A 27,643-nucleotide genomic window follows, 5' to 3' on the forward strand; every position below is an offset into this window, starting at 1 on the left:
AGTCGGGGAAGGAAAAGACGGACGAGACCCCCAAGGTACAGCACCGCGCTTAGAGTCCACTCTGAAGCACTGGTGTCAAAGGGCCACTCACTCTAACGCCTAGGCTCGGCCACACCCCGTCGTCATGCCAACGTACCCCTTGGCTTCCGCGGATTGGTGGCTGCCTCCGACTATGACGTGCTTCCGCCTATGATGTGCCTCCGACTATGACGTGCCTCCGACTATGACGTGCCTCCGAAGAGCCCGGGGTCCAAGCTGACAAGGAGTGGGGAAAGCTCAGGGCTGGGAGGGCTCCCTGACTAGGGTGGCGCAGGGGACAAGGCATCCAGACCATGACTGAGCCATTTCACTGAACACCACGGGAAAGTTGGCAGCATAATTGACTCCTGCACCTGTGAAAATGTAGGTCCGTGTTTCAAAGCAAATAAAAAAGCATGACCATCTGAGAGAAAGATAGAAGGGAAGTAATTACAAAACATAGATCAAATAACCATCAGATAACAAGCAAGTAATAAGTATCAACACATGGAGATAAACGAAAACAATTAAGTCAATGACTTGCGACTGCTTCCCAAACTTGTCAGGAGGACCCCTCCTTCCAGGTTAGGGCCAGCGGAACGCTGCTCCATCTCTGGGACCTGCTCTTCTCTCTGCCCTGTGCTTGCAGCTGCCTCAGCCCAGGCTATTCCCTGTCCCGGAGCGAGTAGGGGCTGGCCTCTGCCATAGGCTGTGTGGGTTTAGGCGCAGTTTGTGGGTGCTAGGAGGAGACAGCACTTGTGGGTGCCGTGGGAGCTCTGAGAGCTGCAAGACTGCTGGGGTTGTTAGCCTTGGACAGTGTTAGTGTGAAGCCTCCAAAACCCCATGTCCAAATCCCTCACTTGAATGGAGTTGTCCCAATATTGTTACAGCTTTGCTCCTTCCACTGGCAATTTAACTGCCAGAGGGAAGGGCCAGAGAAGGTTCTGGAAGGTGAGCAATAATCTTTGTCAGAACACCTACATCTGGAGTCGGTTCTGTTGGTTTCCTGTTAACCTACTGTGTGGCCTTGAGCAAGTTAGTTAACTTTTCTGGGCCTCAGTTTCCCCTCAGTAAGACAAAGGTTTCACATGATAATCTTTCTGACAGCAGGAGTCAAGCAACTCAGGAAGGTTTCTTCTCTGTTCAGCGGATGAGCCCCAAAGCAGACAGAGCCCAGGAGGCAGACCACCCTGCCCCTCCTCAAAGGACTGAACAGGTGTGTGAGGTGTGTCATCTGAGGTTCCCCCCAAGCTGGTCACCATGCCATCATCCCTGCATCCCTTACTCCCTCACCGGCATCCTTCCAACCTGAAGCAGGAGGCTGCCTGCCCATGGGAGTTACTTCCCTCAGCTTCCAGTGGGGAACAAGATGCTCTGAGGCTTGGCAGTTAGAGCCCTGAGGTCCTCCCAGAACTCCTAAGCCCACTGGTCTTGGTGTAGATGAGGACAGCCGCAGAGAGGTGACGTGACATGTGTCAGCTTTCACACATGCGGGGTCGGGGCTTGGAGCAAACTACTTTGCAACTGGGCTTCACACCACCTATTCACGGTCGTTTGTGGGGGGAAATTAAGAAATGTATAACACCCAAGGATTCAAAGGGTTGGGCCGCACAGTAACAGGAGCAGGCCGGAAACTAGACTCCGGGTTTCCTGGATTTGAGACCCATATTCCTCCTACTATGATTTGTTTGTTCTGGAAAGAAATAGCACCTCCTCCTGACCTTTAGACACTACTCAATAGAGGACTTGGCGGGGTGGGGGTCCTTTTTTTTTCCAGGACGGTGATATGAACTTGTCCAGGGGGAGTACTGAACTGGGGTGGAAGAGCTGGGCTCAAGTGCCAGCTCCACAATCGGGTGACAGCTGAGTGAAAGCTGGGGGCCTTAGCTGTGTGGCTTAGGGGTTGACAGTGAAATACTTGGTTGGGGGGTTCAGCTGGGTGGCTTAATGGGTAACTCAGCTGAGTGGCTTAGCTGGGTGACTGGCTGGGTGGATTATCTGAGTTGCTTAGTGGGCGACTTAGTGGATAACTTATTTGAGTGGCTTAATGGGTATCTTAGCTGAGTGGCTTAGCTGGGTGACTTAGTAGGTGACTTGGCAGGGTGACTTGGCTGGGTGGCCTGGATGGCTGACTTAGTGGGTGACTGGCCAGGTGACTTAGTGGGTAACTGGCTGGGGGACTTGGCAGACACTCAACCCTTCTATGCTTCCTGCTCTCACCTGTCCAACAAGGACAAGAATACCCATCTTCACTGACTTCACAGGTATGTTGTAAGGAACCATCAGGAGCATAGACATGAAAAATATTTAAAAATATAAAAATACTGGCCCAACAGAAAGATTTGTTACTATTAAGGGTTTTCCAGACTGTGCTTAATGAAGACTGAAAAGATTATGGAAGTGTTTTCCTGCAATGTTCAAATACTCGGCAAGTGTAAGCATCGCTGCTGCTGTTCGCTGGGTGGGACGGCGCGGAGGTGGGGACGGACGTGCTCAAGGTCAGCGGCTTGGTCTCATGGGCAGAGATCCGACTTCCTCGGGGCATTCTCCCCAGGTCCTGGGCCTGCCCCTCATCCTGTTGACGTGCTGCAGGCAGGCTCCCAGCTGGGTTTGTTTGCCTGTTGAAACCCCTTCTGTTACAATCCCACTTATCAAAACAGCTTCCATTCGTCAGAAAGGGCAACTCTGCATAATAAATTACACTGGTGTAATCAAATATTTCCATCGATTGAATTAGGTTTAATTGGTTGTCCCTAAGACCGTTCCTCTCCTCTGCAGCAGAGCTGGCTGCCCTCTGCTAACCCCCTCCTATCCTCTGTGCCAGGAGCAGCTCCTGAAGCAGCCAGACCACTGGGGAGGCCTGGCCTGAGACCCTCCAGTTCCTGACTACACAGGGTATTTGCTTGGAGCACTGGCACGGGTACCTAGATGCTCCGCTATCACAGCACTCAGAGATCCTTCCGTATTGGTGCCTACAGAGTGTTGACATATTTCCTTTTAATAGCTGAAAAGTGTGTTATTCCATGGATGTAACATACTTGATTTATCTCCACTGGCAGAACACCTTTGGGTGGGATCTCAGCTCTTCATTCACTTGGGCAAGTCATTCTATTCTTGAGGCTCAAATCACTCTTCCGCAGCAAGGAGAAGGTGAACCTGCTGTGCCTACCTGACAATGCGGGCGCTGAGCTAGAAGAGCAGTAAGCCTGCCACAGCATCATTTCACTTAATCTTCAGAGCAACCTACAAAGCAGGAGTTATCACCGCTGGATACAGAGGAGGAGGCCAAGGCACAGAGAGTTGGATGGAATTTGCAAGGTCATGTCATGGGTAAGTGACGCAGCTGGGTCAGGCCTCAAGAGGACACATGTGGAAACAATCGGGTGTGGAAAAGCCCCATGAGACAAGGCTCGCTATGGCCATAGGGTCAAGGACCAAGCAGGTGGCATGCCCAAGGGAGCCCTGGCTGCCCACTGATCCACCTGCTGACACCTCATTCTTCCCTAGACGGAGCAGAAGCCAGGGTGACTCGGGGTTCAGTAGGAGGGGGCTTCAGAGTCCACCCTGGGCCTGCCTGTGGGGCCCCCGCTGCCTTCTGTGATGTTCTCACTGATGTCCTTACCTCCCTGCTCTTTCTCTGCTCTTGGCTCATGACTGCACCCCCAGGGCTCAGCCCAGTGTGCAGCACAAGACAGGTGAGTACTCAATGCATGTTGTAGCCAAACAATTAGGCAAGGAACAACATTAAGGAAACCAGCCTCTGGCTGTGAGCAGGGCAGATGTTCAGCGGAGGAGAACAGATAAAGCCAGCTGGTGAGAACTTCCCGCCATGGACCCTCCTACCTCAGGGCCCGACCACCTCAGGGGAGGTGACCAGAGTAGGGTCTCCAAGACTCTTCCATTCCAGGGATGTGGGAGTCACAAGCTAGGATGCAGGAAAGCAGGGCCTCATCTGCTGTGAGCAGCATGTCCTTCTCTAGGGTGGTGTGTGTCCTAGGCCTGGGCTGCCGTGTCCCCACTAGGAGCACAGAGAGATGACCTCCTGGGAATCTGCACCATGCTCCAGCAAGGGGCTGGCCTGGGCCCAGGGCAGGGCGGCCCATGCTACAGCCTTGGACCAAGTCCAGCCTGCTGCCTGTTTTTGTACAGCAGGCACTCAGGTGCTCTTATAAACTACCGATGGCTGATATTCCCACAACAGCTGCATTTCATAGTTGTGAGAGAGAACACATGGCCCGCAAAGTCTGAAATACTGTCTGGCCCTTACCTGTCTGAGCCTGGCCTAGAAAGAGCCCCAGACACTCCATCCTCTACTTCAACTGTCTCCAGCCCTGACTACCTCTTCCCGCTCACCACGTCTTAGTATAAGGGCAGCCCAGGCAGGGTGATATTCACATATTGAACAGCTGGTGTTCAGTTCAGAGCAGCAGTATCTATCCTCTGCTGCCACCCCAGATTCCAGAGGCCCGAGCAGCAGGGGACACTGCAGGGAGGTGCAGCCTCACTCAGGCTTGCTGAGGGGCAGATGAGGAGATGGAAAGGAACATGGTGCAGGAGAGGCACGTGCGGCCGCACAGCCTCTGCCTTCCTGACTTCGGTGATGACAGCAAGGCATGCAGGTGCTTTGGCTGCAGCCCCGTGAACTTCCCAGGTCAGACTCTTAGCCTGAGCCTGGACACAGAAACGTCCAGCAGCACTGGCCTGGCTGAATGAGACCTGCCCAGCCTCCCCCAGGAGCGCCCCCTTTGCCTCCTCATGCAGCCCGGCCTCCTCAGGCAGAGGAGAGTGGCTAAGTGTTGGCTAGAGGGAAAATTGCCCAGGATGCCTAAAAGCACATTCCAGCCATGACCCGCAGAATAATCTCTTAAAAAATAAATCCAGCTGGAGACTCACCTGAAAACAGCTTCCTAAAAACTGCAGGAGAAATTGGACACTTTATTTCAGGGACAAAATTACTGGGCAGATGACTCACCAGGAGAAGGACTCATTTCAGCAACTCCAATCCAGGCTGGAGTTGCTGAGGCTCACCCAGGGGAAGGGCTCCTGGGCCTTTTCTTCTTCTCAGGTGAGACTAAGAAAATGCTGTGCAGGAAAATGGCCAAGTGGCGGATGCCCCAGGAGGTTAAACCCTGTCCTGGAATGAACTTGACTTCTCAATTCGCCCAATGGCCCACATTCTCTGAGCACTGTCTCTGTCCATCCTGGAGGTATCAGCCCCTAACTGTTTTCTTGACGATTTTTAAATCTGCAAGACCCAGCCTCCAAATACTGCTTTGATCTAAGAGGAAATCTCTGGTACTGTCATTTTCCTGGTCCGAGTCTTCTGTGGTTATTAGCCTAAGTAACAGCAGTGTCTGTGCTTCAAACGTGAACAGGACATCCATTCATCCAGGGCTGCATTGGCAAATACCTTCTCCAAACTATCTTCAATCCTCATGACATCCCCGAGAGATATATAATTCTGTTTTCCCCATTTCACAGTTGGGAAAATCGAGGATGCTCAAGCTTGCATACCTTTTCCCAAACTACACGTTAGCAGACGGCAGAGCCAGACAGGAGGCAGAGGCACAGCAAGGTAGCACGGACGTGTTACCAAGAGTACTGAGGGCTCCAGAGGGTCCAGTGCAGGTTCCTGCAAGCTTCTTCCTGTCACACAGATGTGATCTGATCCCTCTGAGGGGTCAGCAGGCCTCCTGTGGCCGAGCCCCCGACCCTCAGCCTGCACTCCAGGGAAATCGCATGGCTAAGAAACTGCACAGTCACATGGATTCAAACAAAGGCTACTTGACTTACCTGAAAATGCCAGAGATGTGGCGCCGATCCTCAGGGCGCCTCCTGCCCGAGCTTGCGGAGTCACTCATGGAGTACAGTAGCCTTTGAGGGAAGGAAAACATGACTGAAGATAAACTGCTTCAGGAAGGCTGGCCTCCCTCTGGCCTTCTGGAGTAAAGGTGTGGTGAGTTTGGGCCTGGCAGGGATCCCGCCGGAGTGGCGTGGGTTGGGTTGAGAGCGTGGGCTTCAGTGTGGGACGGACCCGGCTCAAATCCACACCCTGACCCTACTTGTTTGGTACTTCAGGCGAGACCCTTAGTCCTTTGAGCCCCGGCCCCCGTGTCCATAGATGGATTAATAACACCACACAGCTTTGTGAAGGTTGGACAGGAAGGAATGTAAGGAACTCAGCACAAGAACCCCCAGCATGTGTGTGCAGCCACGGGGCACGTAGCATGAAGTTCTGCCACTGTGAGGACATATGAGAGGTTCTCTGTTTGCTGGGACACTTAATTCTCAACATGAATGCTTCCCCTTTTAGCACTCTGTTTCACTGACCACCAAGACATCACTGAACTATGGCTCCTTCTCCTGAAATCCAGGAAATCAGGGTCTAGAGAAAGTCTATTGCCAGACATAGATACAGTATCTTCTAGTGCAACTTCTCTGGCCATCCTCCCCAGCAGGTCAGCAGGTCATGACTGGCAGCAAGCTTGGGAAGCAGAAGAGCCTCACAGGGCACATACAGTCTCTGCCAAGCATCCTCTCCCCAGAGCCACGAGAATCACATCCCAGGTACACGGAAAGGCTTTGAGCCAGCCTTGGTCAAGCTGATATTTAGGCACATCACTCTTATTTTCTCAGAGCACTTCTCTTCTGAAAGTGAATTGGTGCAGTGTTTGAATCCAGAATGATCACGACTGGGCCATTCTCCGGACTTCATTCCGATGGACTTTAAATGCCACTGACCGCCAGGTGCCTCCTCTGCTCTCTGAGGTCTTAAATCTATTAACAAACAAGGCTGAAAATCTTCAAATGGCTTGAGCCCACTGTTAATAATTCTGAAAAACCTGGGAATTTTTAGTGCCCGCATTACTTGGAACTGATTGACACTCATTTTAAAATGTATCCAGGATTTGTTAAAATCAAGCCTAGTGAGGCCAACAGGGAGAATTGCTAGGGAAAAGGTAGTTTGTTACTGAGAGGAGGGGGCCCACACGCCATGCAGGGCAACACCAGGTTCCAGGATCTGTAAGAGCAAGAGGAAAACGATGTGAACAAAAGCCTTTAGGGTGGTTGTTGCGGGGAAGGAGTGGGTGAGGCGGAAGCAGCTAAGCAGGCCGAGGACTGAGCAAGAAGAGTATGGCTGGCAGGCTCTGCGAGATCAAGGTGATCCCTGGTTGTCCAGCACCTGACCCTGGGGTGATTTAGGACAGAGGGATGGTGTCCCAGACTGGAGGAGCCTTATGCAAGGAGCAGGTAGCAGATGGGCTCTGGTTTCGTTGGTTTCAGCATCAAAGACTGGCTCCCAGACAACTGCCATCTCCCGGAATCTCCATCCACGGGACTCCAAGATGTCAAAACTTCATAAAATAACAACAACAACAAAAAAAAGCATGATTAATACAACTCTTTACAATGGCTTGCTGTCTTAAGATCATATTTGCATTTGATTTATATAATATTTTATTAGTGGAGTTATTAGCATTATTGCTATACACAGTCTTTCTGTCTATAGGCTTCTTTGGGTCATTACCAATATAATGCTGAATTTGGTCAAAGGGAGCATTAAATTATTCCCTGCATAAGGCTTACAAGGTGGCCCTGCACTTTTCCATCCAGGAATTTCCAAGTATGTTCCTTGGAGGTGCAGGTGGGCAGTTCTGCTTTGTAAGCAGCCCTGCCTTCACCGAGCTAGTGGTTCTGTTTGGAAAAGCTGTCTCTGTATTACCTGATGCTGCTGGTAAGCAACATACTTTTAATGATCTATAGTTCCTTTAGTGTCTTGGCATAAATGGAGAGAGAAAGAGAGAAAGGAGATGGGAGCGACAGCTTTATGACAGGCTCAGATGCCACAGGTCAAGAAAAGCCAGCCCACTTCTATTTGAGCTTTTATTTTCTTTGCCCGGAGGGTTGGTGGGTTGGGGGTACCTCCTCAGTGTCTGAATCTCAGGAATCTGGCTGACCAGAAGCAATCTTTAGCATACCTCCAAAGCAGTGCTTTTGACCTAGAGATAAGACTTTACCTCGAACGCCAGTAATCACATACATATTTATTAAAGGTTTTTTTAACAAAATCACACTTAACTTTGCATGTTTGTTTTGTGTTTTACTGCTGCCATCAAATTGATTTCACAACCAGTAATGGTCTTTAACCTGCAGTTTGGAAAACCCTGTTCTGAAGAAGCACAAAGCCTACCAGAAGTTGCCACTAGAAGCCATGGTCAATATCTTATTGATAGTTTATTTTTAATTAAATATCTTTACTTTTTTTATTGAAAATTCAAGCAATATGCAATTTGCTGCAATAAAGGAAAGAAAAAGTCTCCCACACCCGGAGACACCTGCCATTTCCTCTCAGTGACCTTCTGCCCAAACTAGCCCCTTGCCTACACACAAGTACATATGCATATATTTTTCTACAGATGGTATCATACTGCACAAGCTGTTCTATGCCTTTATTTAATGCTAAATGTCATTCAAGTAATTTCACTTTAATCACCATTTTTTAAGAGTTACAATGTTTTACTGTAAGGGTTTGCATAATCTGCTGTACTAATTCATGATCAGTAGGCAACAGAAACAACAATAGGCTGTTTCTATTGTTTTGTGGTTAGCAAGAATACTTTTACAAACACCCTTGATCATATACATTTTTGCACCGCTTTAATTTTCTACTAATGGTAAACCTGGAAATGGACTTGTTGTTTCAAAGGGTAAACACATTTATATTTGAGACATATTACCAAACTGCCCCCAAAATGTCAGGACACCTTCTATTAGCACTTGAGATTGTCCAAATTCTCACATCTCTAACACTGGGTTTTGTCTTATTTTTTAATTTTTTTCCAGTATGATGATAGAAAGATATCTCATTATTGTTTCTGTTTGCATTTATTTGTTAGTGAAGATAAAAATGTTTGCATAGGTTAATTGTACATCTGTATCTCTTTGGTATGTGTGTATGCATGTAAATCACCTGTTCAAACCCCGCCCCATTTTTCTATTTCCATTGGGTTGTTCATCCTGCTCTTGTTGATTTGGAAAAGGCAATCATGTTCTGTGGTACAGTTTGGGTTCCTAAGCCCGCCTGCCCAGGTTCCACAATCTGCATAACCCGTGGAGGAGTTAACCTCTCTTTATATGCTTCTTTATCCACAACCTGGCATAGTAATAATATCCTTCTTAGAGCTGCCATGGGGATTATGTGAGTTAGTGAGTCTAAGATAAGTAAGACAGTACCTGGTACCTAATAAGCACTCAGTAATACCACATTAAGGATGGGGCAAAATTCAAAATATTTTGGCAAGTGTGCAGCATGGGCATCAACCAATCGGGATGAAAGTCAGCTGCCGCATCTGAGCAGCCCCCTGCAGGCATTGGTCTAGATTCCTGGGTTTGAGGGAGGGGCGGCTGGTCCTGGGGGCGCTGGTGACAGGGTGCGGGTCACTCAGAGGCTCAGGGAAGCAGCAGCTCTTTACAAACTGGTGTGGAAGACTTCCCGGATTCTGGCATGAGTGCAGCTGCCCGCCTTTGCACGTGGCTGTGCTAACAACCTCCGCACGTGAGGCAAGAGGCTGCAGTTCCGCGCTTGTCCCTCGGCTTTGTCCACGAGTTCCTAAAGCTTTACAATGTATGTGATCAGGATTACCATCGTTCCTTTCATGCTTTTGAAAGGCCTTACCCCTCCAAACATTATAGTGTTCAGCCATGTTTTCTTCTAGTATTTTCATGGCCCTTTTTAACATGTAAAATCTTCTACAGTGAATTTACATTTTCTGTCAATGTTTAGCTTTTAAACAGTGATTCTTATTGCCAGAAATCACACTTTATGGACTGCAATTTAAAATACACACATATATGTATGTATAATATAGTAATATATATAACATCTGTGTATGCATATATGGTATTACACATAATGTACCATCAGTACACAAACAATGAAGAATAAAGGTGGTGGCATGCACCCAGCACCCGGACCATTACTGAGATTGCCCTGTGGGGGACTCACAGCTCCCTGGCCTGTGCACACGTCCCGATTACATACTTGGGTGTTTATTTGACTAGCAGTTGTCTCTCCCACTCTCTGGGGTGAATTGCATGAGGACAAGGATGGAGTCTGTTTCAACTCACCATTCTTCCCTGATCCCTAGCATAGAGCCCAGAATGTAGTGAAAGACCACAGTATTTGTTGACTGAGTCAATGAAAAAGGGGGAGATAGAGCGAGTGAAGGAGAGAGAGAGAGAGAGGTAGAGAAAGGGAGAGGGAAAGAGAGAGCAGAGAGAGAGAGAGAAAGGGTGGGAGGGGAGAGAGGGACTGAGGGAGCAGCCAGGGTCCTGCAGTCTACGCAGTCTGTGTGTCTCCAGCCTAGCCTGTCACTCCTCTGTGCTTTCCCACACAGGGGCTGGGCACAGGTGGTTGACCTACAGTAGGAATAGATCAGGTATACAGGACTGTATACAGGTATACAGCATGGCACCCGGAAGCCCCCACCTCCAGGCTCCTGGGGAGAGAAGGCTCTCGCACGGGTTTGCAGTCTGCAGAGCCCACACCAGTCACATTATCTCCACCTCAATCCACTGCAGCTCCAGGCACTGGGCGTGTCAATTGCCATCAGTGAAGTGACGAAGACTCAATTAAGGAAGGAGATCTGAAGACAAAGCTGTCACCTGACAAGAAGGGGACAACAGCAGCTCTTTTCAGGGAAAGTGCTCCCAGTGGACCCCTCCTTTGTACTGGAGAAAGGTGAGCTCCGCAGAGACTGCTGTCACGACTGCTGCCGGCACCTGCAACAGGCCCAGCGCCCTCGGCCATGCTGTGAGGAGGGCCAGGAGCAGGAGCACGGCCCTTTGCTCTGTCTGCCATCCTCCAGGCTGCCGGGGACAGCGGGTCCTAATAGGGAGACGTGGAGAAGCTTGGCTGAGCTGCCACCTGGGGGCAAGTTGCCTTCTGAGTGAGGAGGACCCAGCGACACCTGCTCCTGTCTGCAGCTGCAGGTCAGCCCTGGGCTGGGCGCTTGGAGCAGCACAGTGAGCAGGACACTGGCCTGGCAGCACACTGGCCACAAGTCACGTGTGCTGGCCCCCGGGAACAGGCTGGATCCCCTGGCTTCTCCATGTTTCCATTCTCTGCTCAGAAAATGGGGCATTTCCAATAACATGGCTGCTTGTTGTCAGGGGGAGAAGCAAGGACTCAGGGGGTCAGTGCTGACCCCACTACCTGCTAACTACTGAGGCCTCAAACAAGACTCACCTCTCAACTGGGTCCCCCCCATTTTCCCCCATTCTGCCAAAGGGTCACGATCTCACTCCCTGCTCACGTGCTTCCAGGATCTCAACGGTCCCCAATCCCATTATGACTGTCCTGGCTCAGCGTTTCAAAGCCCTCACCCTCTCTCAGCTCCCAAAGTGCATTCTAGCTTCGTGTCCCCACCCCTCTGCCCCCTACATGCTCACCAGTGCAGACCACCACTCCTCACAGTCCTCGTGATTCCCATCAGGTTTTATTCCTCCTTCCATGTGTGAGCTCACGGCAATCTTTATCTCCACTTCTTACATTATTTCTTTATTTCACATGCTCACATTTTATATTTTTTATTACTACATCATTTTACCTATTGGATTATGCCCTCCTAGGCAACATTTCCCACAAAATTTAGCTCACAGACGTGTACATATTATATACATATCATATATATTACATGGATGTGTCTGGAATGGATGAATAGATACATATATAAGTGAATGAATGAATAAACTTAACTTACCTCGTCCATACCTGTAAACCTCAGAGAAGCTCGGCTGAGCTGCCACCTGGGGGCAAGTTGCCTCCTGAGTGAGGAGGACCCTGTGACCCCTGCTCCTCTCTTTTCTCAGCTCAGCTCTGTGAGTTGATATGAAAAGCGATTGTGATGTACTGAATAAAAGTGCTCTGCAATTTGAAAATAGTTACTGGATAAGAAGTGAAGTTATCATCGCGGAGTCTCTCCCTCTGTGTCTTCCGGCAGCAGGTGGTGTGGAGCACTGCCACAGAGCACAGGCCACGCAGCACGGCCACGGAGCACAGGCAGGAGGAAGAAGCACCGAAACCCCGGCTCCAAGACCCCCTGAAGCAGTGGTCTCTGCTTTCGTTTGGTTTGGTTGTCCAGGCCAGAAACATTTTTATTCCCTGAATACTTTTCCTGCCTCCAAGGTCACAGTGTCTCCCTAGATGCTGCCACTCACTGAGGCCTCCTCTAAGCCCAGGGGTGTCTGGAACTTAGAAAACCTAGAGGCTGAAGAGAAGCTTGCAGGAAGCATTGCTGGAAGGACACACAGACACATCCATGACCCTGGAGGGGAGGGAAGCGGGTACAGCAGAGAGTCAGGAAACTCACAAGGAGCAAGTTCCCCACAAACACTGAGGCGGGGCTCCATTCCCTGCCTCGTTTCAGGCAGCTTTGTCTTCTAAAGACCCTACATAAATGGCCACTGAAAATTGAGAGAACATAGCAATACGTGGAGAGCAGCAGACAGAACCTGCAGAGCTTGAGCTCTTCAAAGATGGAAGGGCCGTTCCTGACAGGTGGGGATGGAATGAAGGTGGGACACTGATGGGGCATCAGGCTAGAGACCCCAGACCTTGTGGCACCTCACTCCTAAGATAGACAGGAGAAGCCTGTCCCTAGGTGGGGATGCTCCCCTCTGGGTCTGGAGTGGAGACACCTGCTGCCAGAAAGCTCTGGGAACACAGCTGAATAGGTGCTAGAATGCAGACGAAGTCACAGCTCCAACCCAGGGAGCCCCTTGTTTACACTGGGACCTGGACAAAACCTGAAACTCACAAGAGGAAGCCCAGCACTCACAGAGACAATCAAACGTTCTTTAAATTCCCTTGCCTGTTCCCACATGTGACTCGTGATTGAAAATGTCTGTGATTGAACAGGCATTCATAAACCACCCACACCTCCCTGAGGGGGTTAGGAAAGGGTGAGAGGGTGGGGAAGGCTGTTTTTAAGGTGGATAAAATGCCACCCAGCAAGGGGACCTCGAGAGTGCAGCCACAGAGGGCCCAGAGATTACCGGGCCCAGCAAACCAAGGCTGGGCCCAGGCCTGGTGGAATGACTGGGAAGCAGCCAGGAGGGTGTGCACCTGCCTTGGCAGCATCCAACAGCTTGAGGTGGGGTGACAGGAGGCTAATAAGGGCTACCCAACCCCCAAGAAGCATAAACCCCATTTACAGTGTGTCTACTCCTCCCCAGAGAGCCAGAGCCACTCACATCTGCTCTGGAGGCCAACTGTACTCATATCGTCCAGCACCAGGATCGATGGTAGCACTGGAAGCCCAGAGTCGGCCCAGGTCTTTTACACCCACAAGCCAGCCCACCATGAACACTAAGGCCTTTCTTCTTGCCCGCACACCACCATACCCCTAAGTCCAAGTGGCTAGACTAAAGCAAATTCTGGTTGTCTCTAAAAATCCTGACACGTCATGTCCTTAGGCCTGCAAAGGGTTCTGTTAAGTCAGAAAGGGACTAGAAACATGTCCGCCCACTCCTGAAGGCATGAAAGGAAGGTGTCATCTCTCCCAAGAGTGCAGCTTCCTGCCTGTGTTGGGGGAACCAAGAATAAGGGTGAATGTTCACAAAAGGGAACACTTTCTCTCTCAGAGCACATACTTATTGAGCACTTTGCATGATTGCATTATTTACTTCTTTTAGAATTCAAGGAACAGACACATTTTATGCCCAATGTATTGATGAGGAAACAGAATCTCAGGCAGCCAAAGTGTATGGACCTCATGCCATGGTAGGGGCCAGAATCCCCCAGTGCTGTGGAGAGGGGTTCTGATCCCAGGGACTTCCTGGAAACCACTTCGGGAGCCAGGGTGGGGGTGCACACAGGAAAGCCGGGTATACCCCCAAACGAGCATATGGCATGCACTTCTCTTAGGGGCCACAGAGACCAGGTTGTTGAATGATACCCCCACAGAGCCAGGTCCTTAGGTCCCCCACTGCACAGGTATACACCCCTAGTCTCTGGGGTGAGACAGGTCACCCACAAGTGTGTGGGTGCGACAACAGAAGTCACACTCGACCAGGGAGAGCCCAGGCCACCTCCAGGGGTTGCTTTTCTATGGGGCTGCAGACTGTGGGGGCAGCCCAACTGGAAGACCGTTCACCTGACCAGCCGCGGGCTGCTCTTGGACGCGGACTCAGGTCTCTGACAGTTTCTGGGAGCTCTGCCAAGGAGTCAGGGAGAGCAGCAGGGCTCCTCGCGGGGCTCCTGAACCCGGCGGCAGCAGTTTCTCTAGCTGGTGGGAGCAGTGAGAGCACAGCAGGCGGGCGGTTAGGAGGCCATGGTGCATCCTCTCTATGCCTCTAGTGAAACACCTGGGTGTCTCTGAGGTCCATTCCAACTCAAACTTTGCTGCTGGGACTCGTCTTCTTCCTGTACCGCACCATCGGGCCCAGGAACAGGCACTGTTGTGTGGCCCCAGGCCCTGGCAGTCTCCCTCCACTCCCTCCTGGGACCCCCGCCCATGGACAGGTAGAGGTCCCACCCCTCGATGTGATTAAGCCATCTGAAGCCATTAGGCAGGATCATCGACTAAAGAGTGCTAAACAGGCTGCACACTTAAGTACAGGGTGACAGAGAGAACAGGCTGTCTGATCTGTTGTTAAGCAGTAGATTGTCATTCAAACACGATGTTCGTCATTCCACTGTGTGGATTCTAATTAACTGTCAGAAATGCACTGTTGAGGGGATGATGGATTGTACTGGGGAAACTATTAATACAGCTCATTCACTTCTGCCATGTGCAGCCTGGGCCCAGAGCACTTGACTCCGGAGTTGCCCAGCGGCACTGAGATGGCTGCTCCGAGCCAGCAATGAAGAGGTCATCAGCGTCACCACACCTGCACCAGTTCCAGGTCTGCCAATTGCAGCAGACCTGGGGGTGGCCTCAGATGACAGCCCACAGAGTAGTAAAGGATGCCTACAGCCTGAAGCAGGGCACTAAACTCAATGAAATGGAAATTACACATAGAGCTGTATGTATGTTGCTCTGCCAAAACTAATGGCATGATGGTGAGGAAGATGTAGGGTTGAAAATAAGAGTTGCTAAGTAGGGTAAACCCACCACCCAAAAAGCTGGTGCAAAAACAGTCTGCACTGAGAGACGTTCCCTGTACGTATAGCTCCGTGAGGCTGCCTGCCTCATGGTTTTACATTGGTCACAGTGTGCAAGTCTATCAAACACATATATTAAAAGATTATATTAGTTTGGGCTCTCTACAGAAACAGAATCAATGGGAGAGAGAGAAGGATTTCTTTGAAGGAATTAGGTCATGTGATTATAAGGATGGCATGTCCACATCCACAAGGCAGGCCAGCAGGCTGGAAACTGAGGTGAGCATTGATTCAGCTGTCCGAGCAGAATTCCTTCTTCCTTAGAAAAACTCCGTGTTTGGTCTTAAGGCCTTCAGCTATCCTCATGCAGGATAATCTTATTTACTTCTTTATAGTCAACTGATTGCAAACGTCGATCACATCTACAAAATACCCCCATAGCAATATCTAGACTAGTGTTCAACCACACGGGCAGCAGAGACTGACCAAGTTAACACAAAAATTAACCACCACAAACCAACCTGAACTTATTCAAAGGAGAGAGAACACAATTACATCACCATGTCATATGAGAATTACCTAAAGGAACCACTGATATTTGTGACTTACCTAATACTATATTACACTGAATCTGAGACATTAATGATTGTATTGTAGTTTTTATTTTATGCTCCATAAAGATAAGACTACCAATTAAAGTAGGAAGCTATGCATTCTTATGAAAAATTTTTTATTTTATATTTGTTCAAAGAGCTGCTTAGGCTTCTTTTCCTGTGTCTTTTATTACATGACGCTCTTTTATGTATGGAAAAAGAAAATGCTCAAATAAATTGAGTAAGATATTTTTAAAACTTCTTGCCATTCAGGGTCCAACTCCCCCATATTCCTTTTGATTCAGAGCTAGTGATGGTCAGGGTTTTCCACTCGATGTCATCTGTGCTGCCACAAGCATGGCTAACAACATTTTTAAAGGAAGCGATATAAGCTCTAAAAGCCTCAGGAGCTCTTAAACAGGTTTTGCAATTATGTAGCTTTGACTAACCAACTGTGACCCTCTCTTTGGGAAGGTTGTTAAACACTCCTAATTCACCATCCCCTGCAACACTTTGATCCTGGGAGTTTGAATGAGTCCATCTCTACTGTCCCCTGGGTGGTTTTCTGGGCCACTGACACCCTATCTGCAAGTTTGGAGGCTGGAGCTTTGATGTCTGTGCACCGGCAGGCAACAAGCCCACCCAGCTGAAGCCACTGTGAGAAGTGGTGCCACATTTCCATGGCGAAGCCATGGAAATGGGGGGCAAATTTGCCTTTCAAATCAATGAAACACATTCATGCCAAGTAATTCTGGGGCTCTTGCCATATGGCAGTCACTGGCCTGCAAGCCCCACATACATTGCCACATTTAATCCACACAGCAGTGTGTCAGGAGGCACTACCACCATCTCCATCTTACAAATGACATAAACAAGGGTGGGAGAAATTAAGCAACTTGGCCCACCTGACAGCTTGTCGGTGAAGATAGTGAGTGATAACCCGAGACCAGCCCTGGCTCTTCCCAAGCCTCTCAGAGGGGATGTCACCTCACAGAAGAGATGGTGGCCTGCCAGCACTTTGAAGGCTCTCTAGTGCTAAAATTGTGGGGACAGTGGAAGGGTCTGGCTCAGAGGGCAGCGAGCAACCCCATCCGCACACTGAGGTTTCTACTTGTGGTCAGGGCCCGGCCCCCACGTTATCTCTCCCCAGGTGTACATTTTAAAGAGGGGGGCAGGTGCAAGCAGCCTGCACACCTGCCGGAAACAAGCCCCACCCACCGGCACTCACGGGCGGGGGGGCGGCCACTCAGACCCTGCCTGGAGGAGCAGAGGACTCCTGTGCTGACAGACTAGCCCCCACCCTAATGAGGGAGTCATCCCTGTCAGCAGTAGAGGAAGGAAATCAGTATCTCAACTAACAGAAAGATCTTTAATGTTTTATTCCCTTGGATAAACATTGTGAAATCCTTATCGATTTTAAGTATGGTACTGGGCAAATACACCTTTTGAAAAGTGGCCTTTTAGAAAGTTGCTCACTGTTGATACAAAGTTGATCTTCCCCTCACCTGCTGAAAACCCTGAGGTCATCTCTCCCCAACCTGAGAGGACCTCCGGGGACTCGTGGAGGCACCTCAGATGGAGCCATCACTTTCAGGAAAGCCTGTGATGACCCTGTGCTTTGTGCCCTGGCAGCCCCCTTCCCCAGCTGGTGAGCACCTGCTGGTGAGCAGACCCCTTCTGCCCTCCTCAGATGCAGTTGTACTTAAAAGTTAAACTTCACAAAGCTTCACTTAAAAATTCTGCATATGGTCTTTCCCTGGCCATTAACTCATAATCAGGTAGGATCTACAAGCCCAACTATCTATGTGAAATGATTACTAGAGGGCTTATTTCACCCAGGACCTTAGAAAGACATCAGAAGTATGTATTGAGAATGTGTGAGACCACTTCTACAATGAGAAATATGTGTTTATTCTACAGGCTTATATACAGTGTCTGCGAAGACATGCTATAGTTTTTTGTGTTGGCCTTCAGCTCTTCCTCAGTAAGAAGAATATAAAATACTCTTTTTACATTTACCAGAAGCTCTCCTGGCGCTGCATTTGGCAGAAAGTCCCTGATCCCATGTGGACCTCTTCTGGGAGCCCCAGGCAGTCTGCACTGTGCTGGGCCAACCCTCCTTTCCTCTGTCCTCACCAGTGCGGAGACAAAAGCACAGCTGCTAGGTGTCACACTTAACCAACCGTTACCTTTCAAAGGCTTTGCCCCCTCCCCGCCTGCACCAGTGCCGCCACTTACATCTTTCCACAGTGAATGTGCTAAGTTTGTGTGTGGTCTCATGCCCCGGGGGCTGTGCTGGCCCTTGGCAAGACCCACCCCACCCGCCACCACCTCTTCCCTCCTGCCTACCCTGGCTGAGCCAGAGAGTTCTGGTGGAAGAGACAGAAGACCTGGATTTGATTCCTGGAAATGAGATTGTGCACAAGGCACTTGGTTTCTTAGAGCTTCAGTTTCCTCATGGGTAAAGTCAGGATATATAGATGTTCCCCGTGATGGCTTCATGACCAAAGAACATTGTGTGTATTAACAATCATTTATAAATATGTGAATCATCGTCACCATCATCCTTGTCATTGAAGAGGCATGATTACCATTAGCACTGTCATGTTTTCCTGTGAAAGCCGCGCCTGTCTCTGAGATAAGGCCTTCCAGGACTGGGTCCTCAAGATCAGGGGCTGGGAAGTGTTACTGTCACCATTAAACCCATTCAACAGCATTTATTAAATCCCCGGGTACTCTGGGCAGAGCTGGACAGGGGACAGGCAGAGTGCCTCTGCCTTCAGGGAGTTCAGGGTTTGACCTGGAGGCTGCCAGAGCTAATGTGTGGTGGGACACAGCAGAGGAGAAGTCAACTGCCATGGAGAGGGGTGAGCCTAGGGTCAAGGTGCTCCAGTCTCCACCTCCCATCAGGAGGCCTAGAACAATCCAGCGTGTGAACTATGCTGGTCCAACCCTTGGCCCTGAAGAAATGGCTTCTCAAAGACAAGGAATAACATCGGCAACTTCTAATATTCATATTACTGATATACTGAAATATGAAAAAGTAAAAACAAAGCAGTGTTATAAAAATTGAGATATAATTGTTTGCATGTAACAAACTAATCTATACAAAACTTGATGAGAAGTCTGCATTCAAAGCCCCTGAGTGAGACCTGGGCCTTACACGGCACCCTGACACCCCCCTGAGGGCACCACTTTCAGCATTTTGAGCTTCCAAGGAACTGGGGTTGTTCAAGGGGACATAACACAGAGTAGATGGTAACACAGGACTGAGTGAGACCCATCACATGCCCCAGCACACATTCTCTCAAGCTGCTACCAGCCTGTCGCCTCTGTCACCTCAGTTGCACTGCACACCTCTCTGTCTATGCAGCTTGGTTCTGAGGCACATACTGCCCCGGAAAGTGTGCACATTAACACCCAGTGGGGTCACTGCTTGACCTCCTTTCTCTGTCCCACAGGAGATAATTCTGATACACATCCTACAGAAACTCAGTAGGGTGGAGCCCCAGTGGCCTCAGAGTGATGGCCAGCTCAGCCAAGCAGCCTTGGGAAAACTCCCCCATGCCCACCTCCTCACCCTAACCCTTCACCCCGGGTCCTTGGTGTCACTGTCCAAATGAACAGTCTGCATCCAAGCCCTTCTCCTGGATGCTGTTTTTGGGAAAAACATAGGTAAGATGAGGACTACTGTGCTATGATTTTGGACTCCAAATGCAGAGAAGAGAAGGCTCAAGCGTCGGAATAGGTGAGATGTGAGAGAAAAGATGGAGAGAGCAGGAGACAGAGGCTGTGCACAGACTTTGGGGAAATCCTCATTTATAGGGTGATGAGGAAGGGAATGTGCTGGTCTTGATGGTGCATGACACGCCTCGGTCCCCACACTCGCCACTCTGCCCTCAGTCCTGCTCTCCTCCCACCATCCGTCCTCCCACCAGGCTCTCCAGCAGAGGGGAGGAGAACCCCAGGCGGTGGGAGGGTGCCCGAGGACCTGGCGTCACTGCACAGGGAGGCGGCGGTGAGCACGAATGGCGGTCATCGCATCTGATCACCAAGAGCCGCTGAGGCAGAGGAGGGCTGAGGAAATGCCGCTGACCCAGCATCTCAGGCCCTGGGGACCCTGGAGAAAGTGGGATGCAGACCGCGTGAAGCCAAAGACTGGGCGGCTGGCAGAGCCAGAGGGAGCGCCGGGGTCAGTGACTAGGCAGTGAGCAGGCGGGGACAGCCCCAGGGGAAGGGTGGGCACAGGACCTTGGAAAGGAAAGGGTCTGGGGGAGTGTGTCAGAGGACGTGCCAGGAGGGGGGACAGCACTGTGAAGATGGCAGGAACCCCTGCTGCCCTTAGCACCAGGCTCCACAGGCCCTGGCAAGGGAGTCTGTCTTGTTCTGTGTCCACACCACACACACCGGTCACCTAGCAGAGTCCAGCACACGCTGGGTGGTGCACAAGTACCTGCAAGTGAAATAGGAGAGAAGAAAGAGGGGAAGGTGAGGAATAGAGACTTTGAGATACCAAAGAAGGGAGTTAGATGAGGGTTTCCACTGAGTAATCTCAACTTTCTCACTTGAGTAGGAGGGAAATGTCATCTGCTTAAAATGAGATGGATGGAGGAAGCTCCAGAGGGTTCTGCCATGTGGAGGGGGCATGGAAAAGCCTCCATCTGCTAAGCAGAGCTTCCCAACTGTCCGGGCAGGTCAGAGCCTAAGACTGGAGCACCAGCCCTGAGCGCAGAGGGCCAGGTTGGCCCTGATGGTCCAAGCAGCCCAGAGGGGCTTCTCGAGAGTGACACACACACAATAAAGTCACCAGCACGGGACCAGCAGCCCAGCATGACGCTCTGAGTGTGGCAGAAGGGTGCCAGGCCACAGCTCCTCTGCTGCAGAGGCCCCTGCTTCTGGCCAGCAAGGGGGCCAAGGAGTCTCTGTGACCCCATCACCCAGGGCAGGGCCTGTAGCTAAGGAGCAGCCCTGCAGGCAGGGGCAGGGGCTGGAGGGGCCCGGCAGGGGGGCCTGCAGGGGAACCTGCAGGCAGGGGCCTGTATGTCTCTGACTACGTACTATCTGTGGCTGCTCTACCCTTCAGCAGTGTCCAAACTGGCCATTCGGATACTACACACAAATTCATTATTTTGAAATACTTGATATGAGAAAGACCAATAAGAAATGCATTAAAATCATTACAAGAAGTTCCAACATTACTTTTGCCAGTGAAAGAGAAGAAAAGAAGAATTGTATGAGCCTTTAAATATAATTTCAACTGCTGTAAATTTTTGAATGGTTGTAAAAAAAATGGTTTTAAAACTTTTATCACCTACTTGTGTGAACAAGGTTTTTAGTCAATGGTGCCTTCAGGAATTTGAACAAATTATCACTAAGTCTGAGGCATAAACTTAATTGTAGCTATTTTAATCCTCAAAACTGATATACAGAAAAAGTCAGCTCATGAAAGCCTGCTCACCTTTCTCATTTAAGAAGTTTTATGCATTCCTAGAACACTTACACAAGTTTATTATTTAATGTCTTTCTTAAAATTGTGTATTTTATAATTTCTCATCAACCTTAAGTAATATAAAAATAATGTAATGAATATTTTCACCAAGTGTCAAATAAACACCCAAATCCCCTGCAGGTCACTCCAGTGCACCATTCAAATATTGTTTTCTGTGTAAGACACACAAGAAAGTAAGGTCAGGAAATGTTGTGGAAAGGAATCAAAGAGAAATGAATAAAAGGTTGATGTACATATGTGGGCCAGGCTGCCACACACCAGGCAACAGTCTTCCCAGCAAAGCGCCACGTCCAAGGGGTGAACCCCCAGGTGGGAACAGTACAGGAGGCCCAGAGGGTCACTGCAGCGGGTGGGGCCCAGGCAGAGTGAGCAACCAGCCGCATGCCTGCGCTGCAGGGGGAGAGGGTAGATGAGCGGCTGGTAGAAGGAGTGATGGGCTAAAACACAAGGCTTTGGGGAAGGGAGGAGTCAGGGATACCTGGGTTCAAATCCAATCCAGGTGAACGTCTGTGGGGCCCACTGCCTTTACCTGCTCCCCTTTCCACACAGAAGCCCTTCTCAGGGTGTCCAGAGACACCCTCCCTGAGACGTCACACAGCATCACACAGGCAGGAAGTGTTTCCATTTCAGAAGTGCTCCTCGCATCTCGGACTTCAATCAGCGAAATGTCGCTATACTCCCTGTTGCAACTGCAGCCACAATGGGCACCCTCAGCCTGCCACTCAGCCACTCACAGACACCAAGTCTCCACCTGGAAAGTCAAGGGATGGGGTGGGCCTGCCCTGCATGATAGGAGACACTGAACAGACCTGGCTGCACCCAGTTAGGGCCTCTGGCCAGCTGAGGGACTCGGCCCACCCATGCTCCTTTTCTGGCATCAGATTTCTCATTTGTGAAATGAAAGGGCTTTATTATACGATCTTTAAGGTACCTTCCATCCCTAACATTTTCCATTTCTGAGTTAACCAATATCCAGAAGATTTAATTAAGTATTGGTTCAGATCATTGGATCAAAATCACTAGAATGCACTCCCTTGACAGGAAATATAGCTGCATTGTTCACAGCTATGTCCCTGGTGCTGAGAACAGACCTGGGCATACAGTAGGGACTCAATAAGTACTGAATGGATGGATGGATGGATGGATGGATGGATGGATGGATGGATGGATGGATGTGCTTTCTAAGAATGTGTACCAAGCAAAGGCTGTTAAAGACTGTTAAGTTAATTCACTTGGGAAAAATTCAACTGGGCACAAGGACTCATCCCACCATGACAAAAGTAACCTGATAGGGGCATCACAGCCACATTGGGAAAATGCACTGAGAGTGGAGGATTGTGGACACATGCACATCAGAATTCCCAGATGATGGGCTCAGGGATGCTGTCAATTCTCACTTCCCAATTTCGGAAGGTTTCTAGAAGGAGAGAAGACTTAAAACTCTGTGAGGAGGGTGAAACTCAATGCTGTGTGCAAAAGAGCACACAGACCACGTGTAAGAAGCCATCAGACGCAGACTGAAGCCCAGGCACAAGGACTGGGGGAGGAGGCGTGGCAGAACCACTCCTGAAGCTGAATGGCCCGGTTCTTTCATTTGTTCAGTGGCCCCAACATCGCTGCCCTGGCTCTTTTCTTAGGTTCTCCTCTGAGCCCTCATCAGGACGGTAATGCCCAGCATGCCAGAGAACGCCTAGGAGCTGCCCACCGTCCCCAGGGAGGACCTTCACCCTCTAAAGTCAGCACTGAGCACCCACTGGAGGTCTGTCTATCCTCTGGCAGTCGGCGCCCGCCCAGCTCCGGGTCTCCTCCTCTGCTTTCATCAGGACTAATCCCGGAAATGCAAAGACCTCAAATGACAGCTGGGCAAGATCCTTAGGAAGGTGCCGTCCTCGGTACGGGACCGCCCACTCACTGTGCAGGAGCCTCTGCTCTCGCAGACAGGTGAGAGGCTCTCCCTCCAGGCCCACCAGCTTCACTTACCTTTCCTCTCTGGGACTCCTGGTCCAGGGTCCGTGCCAGAACTCAATGTGCTTCGTCATCTGCAGTTGACCTGCAGGCCTCCCCCTACCCATCATACCCTTTAAGTGGGAGAGCAGACTTCCCAGCTCCTAGCTCTGTTCTTTCAGTGGAATCACACACAAGCCACCCAGAGAATTGCTCACTCATCATCAGAACACCATCCCTGACATTGTATTTGCTTCCTGATGTGGCTTAAATAACACACATCTATGATTTTATAATCAATGGTCAGGAGGTGAGAAGCCCAAAATGGGTGAGGGGGCTGTGCTCCTTCTGGAGGCACCAAGGGACAGTCTGTGACTCTGCCTTTTCCAGCTTCTAGAGGCACCCGAAATCTCTGAGTGCTGGCCCTCCCCCACCTCCAAAGCCAGCGGCATAGTGCTGTCGTCTCCCCCCAACTCCGACTCCAACTCCGACTTACTCTGCTTCCGTCCTCGCTTCTCCTCTCTCTCTGACTGTCCTGCCTCTCTCTTATATGGACCCTCATGGTGACATTGGCCGGCCTAGATAATCCAGGGTAATCTCCCTGTCTCAAGATCCTTAGTCTAGTCTTCTGCACATATTCTCAGGGCCCAGGGTTTGGAGTGGTGACATTGTTGGGGGCCATGGCATGGCTTCAGAGACTCAAAACCACCCAATGGCTTCCTATAAAAAAAAAGTAATGCCCTGACAATGCCTGAGCCAGCAGTTCCCAGCTACCTCTTTGAGGTCAGTATTGTCTAGTCTCTTGTGCACACTTGGTTAGCCACGTGATCCTGCTCGGGATTCCCCGTGCAGGCCAGGCCTGTGCTCAGGCGGGGCCTCAGCCTGCAAACCTTCCCTTGCAGATGAACATGGCAGCTCTCTCTCCTCTCCCGTCTCTGTCTGAATATCACTTTCTCAGTGAGAACCTCCCTGACCACCCTTCCTAACATGGCAATACTCCTCCTGCCTGCACCTGCCTGGCATTCCCTACTCCCTGCTTTATTGCTCTTCTGGGCCCTTATCACCCTCCAGGACACTGTCTCAGTTCCTTTGCATCTGCTGACAGTCCACCCCTTGCACTGATAAGCTCCATGAAGAAGCTGGTGTCTGTCCTGGCCTAACTATAATCCCAGGGTCCCTACAATAGCCCCTAAAACTGAATGGGCACTCAGTAAACATCTGTGAAATTTCATTCCAAATAATTTTTTAAGCACCTATTATCATTGCACAATTCCAGGAGGCTCTGTCCACATCATAGTTTATGCCCCATTGCATCTGGTGGGAGAGTCTCTGTGTTAGAAGTAGGAAAGATAGAGAAAGAAGACCGTCTCTGTCCTCAAGGATTAGGACATCCAGCAGGAAAGGCAGAAGCAAAACCAAATAACAGCACTGTGGTGAGGCAGGCAGTAACCGACCCCTCACCTCTCCATCTCACGTAGGCACTGACAGCACGGCCACCTTGCCTGTACTTGGCTTTGACAGCCTCATGCAGTAAACAGCAGGCTTTCTCCACGAGGCTCAGAAGGCAGGTGTGTGATGACTCAGAGGGTTGTTTCCAATAGAAGCATAATAAAGCAACCCAATATCACTGATGCCTTGTTGCAGAACTTGGTCAGGCCAGCAGAGGCCATCGGCCGCATGCCGCCCATCTGAAAGAAGCTGGGTCCCCATGGCCCACAGCACAGTCTGCCAGGAGCCTACAGTGCCTACACCCTGAGCTCATAAAACTAAGTGCCCAGCTTGGACTCAAAACCCACATTGCTCTCTTTTATCTCCTCCTGGAGATGCAGTAGAACAGCTAGAATGAAAACAATTAATCAATGCTTCTAACACCGGAGCTTTTTTTCTCTGCGTAGCACCAATTATTTAATGTCATAGAAAGCAAGCTGCCTGCATGGGCTGAGGCTGCAATGCTCCCAGACAGCCTCCTCCCACAGACGCAGCAAAGGTAAAGTCCCTCTGTGGTTGGGCAGCCTGTGCCTGTGGAAGGCCAGAGGCCAGGTCCCAGCCTGGAGATGCACGTGCGTCTGCAGCGCTGTGCCCCTTCATCCATGCCTGGACTGACCGTTCACTGCCCCCACCCCAGGGCCTGGTCACAGAGCCTTCCTCTGCCTTAATTCAGGAGACCAAGGGGCAGAAGGATCTACCCTGCTTACTCTGATCTGGCCGTAATTGGCTTGCATTTGGGGGCACCAGTGAGAAAGGCACAGCCCTATCAGGCAGCAGACAGCACCCTGGGCAAACCAGTGGGTCCTCCACCCCACAGTCCCCACTGACCATGAGGACTCAGGAGTGAATCAGTCCATTAGACAGAATTCCCAGAGCACTTACTACCACACCACACCCCGTGGGGGCAAGAAGGAATTTAAGTAGAATCGGTGTTCTCATGACTACATGGACAAGCAGCTAGAAAACCATCCCACTCACGAAACACATACACAACTGGGAGCCACATAGAAAGCACAGAGAGGATGGGTCAAAGAGCCAGCCAGGGGACGCAGAGGCCACAGTGAGCCGAGGCGGTCGGGGGAGGCGTCCCGGGAGACGGCGAGGGGGCTGCTTGCTGGTAACGAGGGTCTGGCAGGCACCCCCGTGGGTGGAAGGAGGGGCATGTGCAGAGACCAGGCACAGGTGGTGCATGTCAAAAGGGTGACTGCAGACCCCTCTGCCTAGGACAGCGGAATCATTTGAGCAAAGCACAGGAGGCAAGCTTAGAGAAAGGCAAACAAGAAGCCAGCTGGTCTGCCTGCCAACCCACGTCATCCTCTTCCAAAATGGCAAACTCACAATGCCACCTCCAAACCAACCACTCCAGAGCACGCACTGTGTCCAAGCACTGTCTCTGCACTTTTCAGGTCCCACGTTACTTATTCAAACCAACAACCCTATGACCTGGACGTCATTTTGTAAATGAGAAAACTGAGGCCCAGAAAGGCTAAGTGAGTGGACTGAGGTTGCACAGCCAGCAAGTGTTGGAGATGGGTTTTGAACTGAGAGAGTCTAGCTCCAGAGCTCACCGAGTTGTTTTTATTCCCAGTTCCTTTATTTCTTCAGAAGTGTTGTCTTTTTAGTCGACACTTTGCCTGACAACTACATCAATGGAGCCTAAACAGAAACAACCACCCATAGCTGGACCCCCACAGATCAAAACTGCGGGTCCTGGTTCCTGGAGCCTTGGAGCCCCCACCACTGGGTTGGTGTACTGGCTCCCACACAGTCAGTTCACAGCAGCCGCTGATGCCTGTCCACTCTGCCTGCTGGAACACCTCCCTAGGACCCCCAGGCCTCCCCGCTCCAGCAACAAAAAGATTAATACCTAACAGCCCACATTTTTAACTGCTATGATACATTACCTTTTGCAAACAAGTGCTGATGGTGTCCAGAGAGGATGATTACTTATCCCTCTTGAGTAAAATAAGCAGAAGCCAACCTCAGGCTCTGGGGTTCCCTGTAGAATATGGGTCTAGGTGTTGTCAGAGCAAGCAGTGGCTGTAATGAGACCTGGGAGAGGACACCTTCTGAAGGGCCAGCTCAGCCCTGCACATTTCCAGGTGCCTGCTGCCTCCCACCACAGGATGACCATCAGGGACCCTGTAAATGTGGGACCTTTGGGGCTGGTGACAATTTTGATGGGCTGCACTAAAAGAATCTGTTAAAATGGTTAAGATTTAACATGAATGACTGCCTAAATGCTTCTTTTTATGTGTGTATAAAACTGGTATCATCAAAGCAGAGCCTTGGAATGATTAATGTGCCTGCATTCTGCAGGGAGCCCGGGCAAGGATTATTACCTGCCCAGAGGTATGGCCAGAGGGGCCCTGACAGGAAGGATGTGGGCAGCAGGTGAGAAGGAGCAGCGACAAGGCAAGGAGACGGAATGGGCCCGGGCGAGGGGCAGGGGCTCATCAGCGACGCTGGGGCTTTGAGATGCCACCAGGAGAATGGAGATGCCACACATTGATGGGGAGGTTAGAAGGAGAGGAGTTTTTATTTTATATGATAAATTGGTAGACTAGGCCAGCCTGGAACTCAGGAGAGAAGGGAGAGGTGGCGTCCCACCTCAGCTGGAGGGCCGGGTTCATACCTTGCTCATCACAGTATTCTCTGCGCATGAAGACGCGAAGCCCATGGCAGTCACTCATGTCTGGAACACGACGATTTGAATACTGTCACTGTGACCATGGAATCAGACCTTGACGTTTAACCAGGTTTGTGAGGACTCGGGACAGAAAGGTCGTGACTGTTAGGACCCATCCAGAAACCTGTGTATTTCTGTTCCGAGGTCATGAATGAGAGCTGTCTAATCTGATGACTGGAGCACAAAGGCCAGAAGCATGTAGTTCCAGCAGGAATTTTCCTGGGCTTCCATGTGCCCCTTCCACCACAATCCCCCAAATAGATGGCTCCATGAGAGAGAGCAGACCTCTGAAGCCA

At 50.4% G+C, this 27,643-nt stretch overlaps 1 long non-coding RNA gene across 3 annotated transcripts; it reads left to right on the top strand.

Moving 5' to 3' along the window:
* The first annotated feature begins 289 nt into the window (after window positions 1-289).
* Window positions 290-2,720, top strand: LOC140850200 (uncharacterized). Of its 3 annotated transcripts, none has more exons than XR_012132885.1 (3): window positions 290-406; window positions 1,129-1,243; window positions 2,375-2,720. It is a non-coding gene; the product is annotated as an uncharacterized lncRNA (long non-coding RNA). The 3 variants fall into 3 exon arrangements; XR_012132883.1 differs by having other exon boundaries at window positions 1,129-1,234; XR_012132884.1 differs by having other exon boundaries at window positions 311-402; window positions 1,129-1,234.
* Window positions 2,721-27,643: the final 24,923 nt, after the last annotated feature.

Source organism: Manis javanica, chromosome 6 (assembly GCF_040802235.1).
Source record: "Manis javanica isolate MJ-LG chromosome 6, MJ_LKY, whole genome shotgun sequence".
NCBI lineage: Eukaryota > Metazoa > Chordata > Mammalia > Pholidota > Manidae > Manis > Manis javanica.